The sequence below is a fragment of the Dipodomys spectabilis genome, unplaced genomic scaffold (assembly GCF_019054845.1).
Source record: "Dipodomys spectabilis isolate Male_0828 unplaced genomic scaffold, ASM1905484v1 ptg000235l, whole genome shotgun sequence".
NCBI lineage: Eukaryota > Metazoa > Chordata > Mammalia > Rodentia > Heteromyidae > Dipodomys > Dipodomys spectabilis.
The window spans coordinates 1,627,226-1,633,225 of NW_024870912.1; positions in this window are offsets into that span (position 1 = coordinate 1,627,226).

Sequence of the window (6,000 nt, forward strand, 5' to 3'; positions counted from 1 at the left end):
AAAAGCCTTAAAAGTATTTCTCAATATATTCTCTAAAATCATGGATTCTGTTAATGGGTTTAGAGGTGTTTTTCTCAGGTGGAAACAGCAGTCTTTTAGAGCAGAGAGAACTCATTAAAGGGGTCAGGAGATTTCAAGTCCAGTGCCTTCTTTCTTAAGGTAGCCATTTAGTTCACAAGGGAAATAAAGGTTCTTTTTGTATTATTAAAGTCTTAGGTCCAACTTGTTCTTGTAAAGCAAAAAGCCCTCAGAAAACACTGACACAAAATGAAACGAAAGCTTATACACATTGGGCAAACTTGCAGCATTGATTACTCATCAAATTCTTAATGTATCATATTCTGCATACTTTAGAAGACTCCAAATGGAGTTGGAAACTGATTAGAAGAAGACATTTCACTGGGGCCAGTCCTATTTAATGGCTACAGTTGGTGACCACACAGAAGATACAGTAATTTACACTTGGCAGATACATATTTCGACAAAACTCAATGTTCCAAATGAAAGCTCTCTTCTGATAGAAGTTTTAGATCTTCTAACTTTTATCGTTTTTCAGGACATTCCTAATAGGATGATTGGAAAGAGTTATTTCTCTTACATTAGTGTGCAACCTTCAAAATGAGCTTTGGACTTGGCAAAAATAGCTGTCTGCTTTATGCATTAAGCATCTTTTGAAAGGAAGACCTTTCTGTGTTTTCTCTGAGGACTCATCATTGCTAAGTCAATGGCTGGTAAGACTCATGGCTGGCATCCTGTGCTTACCCATGTATGACCGGGAGTCCTGCCCGTGCCACATAAATCTCTTCTCTCTAATGCTGCTCTTCTGCGGCTGATAGCTTGAAAATGCTAAGCAAAAACACAAAGTTTTGGCTTCATGACATTTCTTCCAAGCTCTTTGGTGCTATTTTTTCCTGGCCGTGTGGTCTTATCTTAACCTCTCAGAATCTTGGTTCTCTTAAATGTATTGGGAATGATACTCTATATCTCATAGGATAGGTAGGAGTAAATGAAATAATCTGGGGAAGGATTTTAAGCCCTAGGCAGCTAATTACTTTCCTCTTACTCTTCCTCCTCCTTTTCTTTTCTACCTTCCTTGTCTAACTACTTGTATAGAATAATGGAAGAAGTATTGAAATCCTGTGAACACAAGGCCTGCCATTTCTTCTCTGTCTTTGTCTGTCTCTCTGTGTCTATGTCTGTGTCTGTCTGTCTGTCTGTCTCTCTCTCTCACATACACACACACACACATGCTCCTATCCTACTTCCTCAACGAGCAATGCTCTAATTTCAAAGGTAAAATTATTAAGTCCTCAGTGATTCCTATGACTTCCCGAAACACGTTAGATTTGGCATGGTATTAATCACACCCAGAATGATTTTTTTTGTAATTTTCTTAATTATCATGAAAATTTTAACCTAGTTGCTGATACTAAAAAGTTCTAGAATAAACCCTGCCCTTTGCAGCAAAATAACAAACAACAGCGGCTAATCAATAAACCTTTCCCATAACTGCGGCTCATAAAGTCATTGTGAAGGTTTAGTGCTTGGTACCTCCTTGGTTTTGGCTTGCTAAGTGCCAGCCTGGGAACAAAGCACTCTGTCAGGAGAGACCAGTGGGCTTATGTTCTGATCTGGAGCAATGCAGGTCAGCTCAATAGTAGGCTGAAGTTAATGATCTGAAAAGCAAATGCTTCGCCGAATTTTATAAAGCAAGACATTTTCAAGATGGGAGATAAGACCGGTCTGAAGTTAGCAGCTGTGGACATCTATATCACCTTAATCAATTCTGATGAGTAGACTGAGTGTTCATCTGAACTGCACTTTAAAAAAAATTATAGCCAGGTTCACCTGGAAAAAGTATGTTCAGAGAAGTAAGTGAGGCTCAGAGCCCATGTTCTCTCTCATATGTGACGTTGGATCTGAATTGTGAACATAGGTGAAGGTACACACATGGTCATGGGCACACATGCTCAGACAATTTGGTGGTTTGGTATTCTCAGGGGAGGAACCCAATAGTGTGGCTCCTCTGACCCACTAATTTGAAGTTTCACACAATGAACACCAGGAAGTTGTAACCTTTTTTGTCAGAGGAGGTGGGAGGTCAAGTAGAACAGGGGAAGACAAATACAGAGAAGAAAGGTGAGCAAATACAGTCATAATATTTAATGTATGTATGAGAGAAATGAAACCAGGAAAGGCCAGGTGGGGTTGGGAGAGATGGCGGGGGGGGGGGGGGGGAACAATAGAAGGGGTGACATTCATCAAGATGCATTGTTCTCATAAACTGATATGTGACACCTCTTTCTATGACTACTTAAAGATACTAGAAAAAGAAAAATTACAGCCATGCTCTTTAGTCCAGAAGGCCCATGTATTATAGGTGATTAGTGATACTCAGATTCATTAGTGGAGATTTGGTTTCTATTTTTACCCTAACACATTGTTAATTATCTTTCTCAACCTGAAAACCAGGTTCAGAAGACTTGTTTCCAAAGGACTCAGAACTCTCTGTGTTAAATTTGGGCTCTGTGGACATTAGCTTCTTGCATTTTCCTAGGATAGCATAGGGTTCACTGTCTTTGTTACAGTCAGGATTTAAGTGCAAGGTCATTGTTGACCAAAAGTTTTCTCTTAAAAAAATGTCTTCCCAAAATTAGGGGGAGACTTTCTTTCCAGAAGACATCCCCAGATATATGATTGTACTGGGGTAAATCACTGGATCCCAGCATGAACTGCCTTGCACTACTCAGGGTTTGAGACTCTCATTACTAATCCAGTCCCACTAAAGTCAACTGATCAGGTGTTTCTTAAAGATCAGGCCTTATTTTACATAGACTTGTTTCCAGGAATTTCCCCCTGGCTGGTGATCTTGAGTTTATTTATGGCAACAGAGAGTTGAGTTTCTTTTAGTAGGGTTCTGATGAAAGGGGTAAGGAAAGGAAACATTAATCAAAACAGATTAGGCACCTGGGTGCCTGTGGCTCATGCCTATAATCCTAGCTATTCAGGAGGCTGAGATCTGGGCATAGCCATTCAAAGCCAGCCCAGGCAGGAGACTCTCAGGAGACTCTCATCTCCAATAAACTACTCAGAAAGGGGCAAATGTGGCACTGTGGCTCAAGTGGTAGAGTGCTAGCCTTGAGCCAAAGAAGCTGAGGGACAGTGCCCAGGCCCTGAGTTCAAGCCCCAGGACTGGCAAAACCAAACCAAACCAAACAACCTGAGTATTCTTGAAAAAGGACTTTTTGATTGAATAGACACCCAGTAGATTTGAAGTGGACTTAAAGAGGTAATAACCCTGTTACTGTAGCCTTCCAATGATTTTGTGACATTGGTCTTGGTAAAGACAATGACTGATCAATGTCAACAGTGGCAGGATTCATTGTCACCATTGCATGGCACCCAGACTGGGTCAGTGTCTCCCTTTTATGCTCTTATATTAATAGGCAGGTGTTTCTGGGTGATGAGGTGCTCCCTGGAGTCTGGGACTGATGGCCCATCTCTGCTAGATCCAAAATATTGTGACAGAGGTTGACAGAAGTCTGTACCCAGTTGTCACACAGCTGTCCTGGTTAGGATCCTGGGTAGTTTCCTAGGTAGATATTATGTAAATGATATTTCAAAGAAGACAGTTTTCCTCCCAAAATTCTCAGTCATTTTATGCAAACTAACAAGTTTTCTTAATTTTTTTAAACTTTTATTATTATTATTACCTTAAGTATTTGTACAAAATATTTGACATTTAACAAAGCAGTTTATGAATACAATGTACCTTGACATATATCACGCCTTTCAACATTCTCGTCCATCCCTCCCAACATACCTCTTCCCTCCCCACTTCTTAATTTTGTATAATATACATTAGATTCTTGTGTGGATCTTCTGCCTCTTCTCTTCATTCTTCTACCCTTTTCCACTTCTTATATGTCCTTTACCAACAAGAACACCTACAAGTGTTCTTATATTTTTCTTCTTCACTAATCCATAAAAAGACAGTACTGATTTTTCAAATGCAATCTACGTCACAAAGAAAAGTGTCTTAACTTTTAAACTTGTTTATGTGTGTGTGGAGCAAAGATTCCTGTGGAGCCCTGTGTCCTTTAGAGATGTATCAAATTGGTTTGATCTGTGTCCAGATTAAACCTTGAACATGTCCTGCCCAACCTTTTCTTTCGTACAATTTCCGAATTTCTTTCTTCCCTGGCCTGGATGACCAGTGGCCCCCTTTTTTCTCAACCCAGGCTGCTCCCCGACTCATTCCCCACATTCCAGCTGGAGAGGGCTCATATTTGTTCAGTACTCTCCAATGACAGTCCCTTCATCTGAAGAATGTAGCTACTGGCCTATTCTTCATCACATGAAAGGTCTGGTTTTCCCCATCTGGCCTGATCCCAGTGAGATCTCATTTTGAGTTACCTGATGACAAGGAATTCTCTTTTAACCTGAGGGCTTCCCTCAAGCTGCTTTACCCACTGAGGGTCCTCTTTCCCATTTTTCACCAAGGCCTGTTTGGTTTCTCAGAGCCCACTTGAAGACTGGCTTTCCTTGTACCTCTCCATTTAAATCAGATTCCCCAGAATCTTCTAGATCTCACCACCACCACCACCACCACCAACTGACACCTCCACAATCTGGATCATTCAGTGTTGGCTGATTTGTGACATTTCCTGACAAGACCTAAAGTGCCTAGCAGAAGGGCCTGTGCCAGTTTCTTCTCCTTTTTATTTACAACTACTAGATGACCTTGAACCTAGAAAGGTCATGCCATGGTTGACCAAACCAGCAGTGGAGTAAAAGTGCCCCCCTCCATTAAATTCTAGCTCTATCTTTTAGATCTGGGATAAGTGATGGAACCTTTGATGTCATGTGTAGAAAGGAGTCATTGAAGCTCTAATGCTTGGCTTTTGTTTCCTGTTGGTGAGGATGATGGGCAGGCCCCTTCCACAAGGGGACACTGTGAGGTCTCATATCAAGAAACGGAGAGCTCTGGAAAATTCTAGGCATGTGGTAAGTGGGGCCATCTGTTGACTCAGTAGGCAGTCTTTAAGTACTTATTACCTTACATATGTAACCCCTTTGACATCACTTTTACAATTAAATAAAAAGAAATATTTTCTATTTTTTGGGGGGAGGTCGTGGGGCCTGAACTCTGAGCCTGGGTGCTGTCCCTCAGCTCTTCAGCTCAAGGCTAGCACTCTACCACTTGAGCCACAGCACCACTTCTGGCTTTTTTCTTTTTGCTTATGTGGTGCTGAGGAATGGAACCCAGGGCCTCAGGCATGCAAGGCAAGCGCTTACCACTGAGCCACCTTCCCAGCCCATATTTTCTATTGAAAGAATACATTCTTAGAACTTTGCTCACAGATTTCCTCCTTGTTTTGGATGATTTTGCCATGATTCAAATCCAATGATAGTATATAGAGAAAACAAAATTTTTCTGGTGAACATAATTAAGAAGATAGCTTTTCCTTTATCAAGAAAAATATGACTTTTTAAAGTCTATATCTGCAATACCATCAACTTCAGGTGTAGCAGATACTTTTTTTTTTTTTTTAACACTTTCTTTGCCTTTTAGACAGGGCCTAGACCTGAAATGGTGACACTAAAAGCATTCTCAATCCAATGCTTCTTTTGGTGATGGAAACAGAACATACAAAATCTCTGTTAACCAACTCAGAGTAGAACTATTTTATTTTTCCCCAGATAATTTTTTCTTTATCAAAATGCATTTATTAGGGATATTGTCTTATCGAAGGTCCATGCAAGAGTTGCCAGGTGCTTTTTAAAAATATTTTTGTGGGGGTGAGGGTGTTCAGAACACACACAAAAAAACCTGCCTAAATAATGCCACATGTATTTCTGTAATCCCTCTCCTTTCCTTCCCTTCTTCCTCCCTTCCTTTTTTTCCTCCCTCTCCCCTTCACTCCTTCCTTCCTTCCCTTCCTCCCTCCTCACCCTTCTTTCTCATCTTTAAATGGACAATCCCTTGCATGCCTTAAG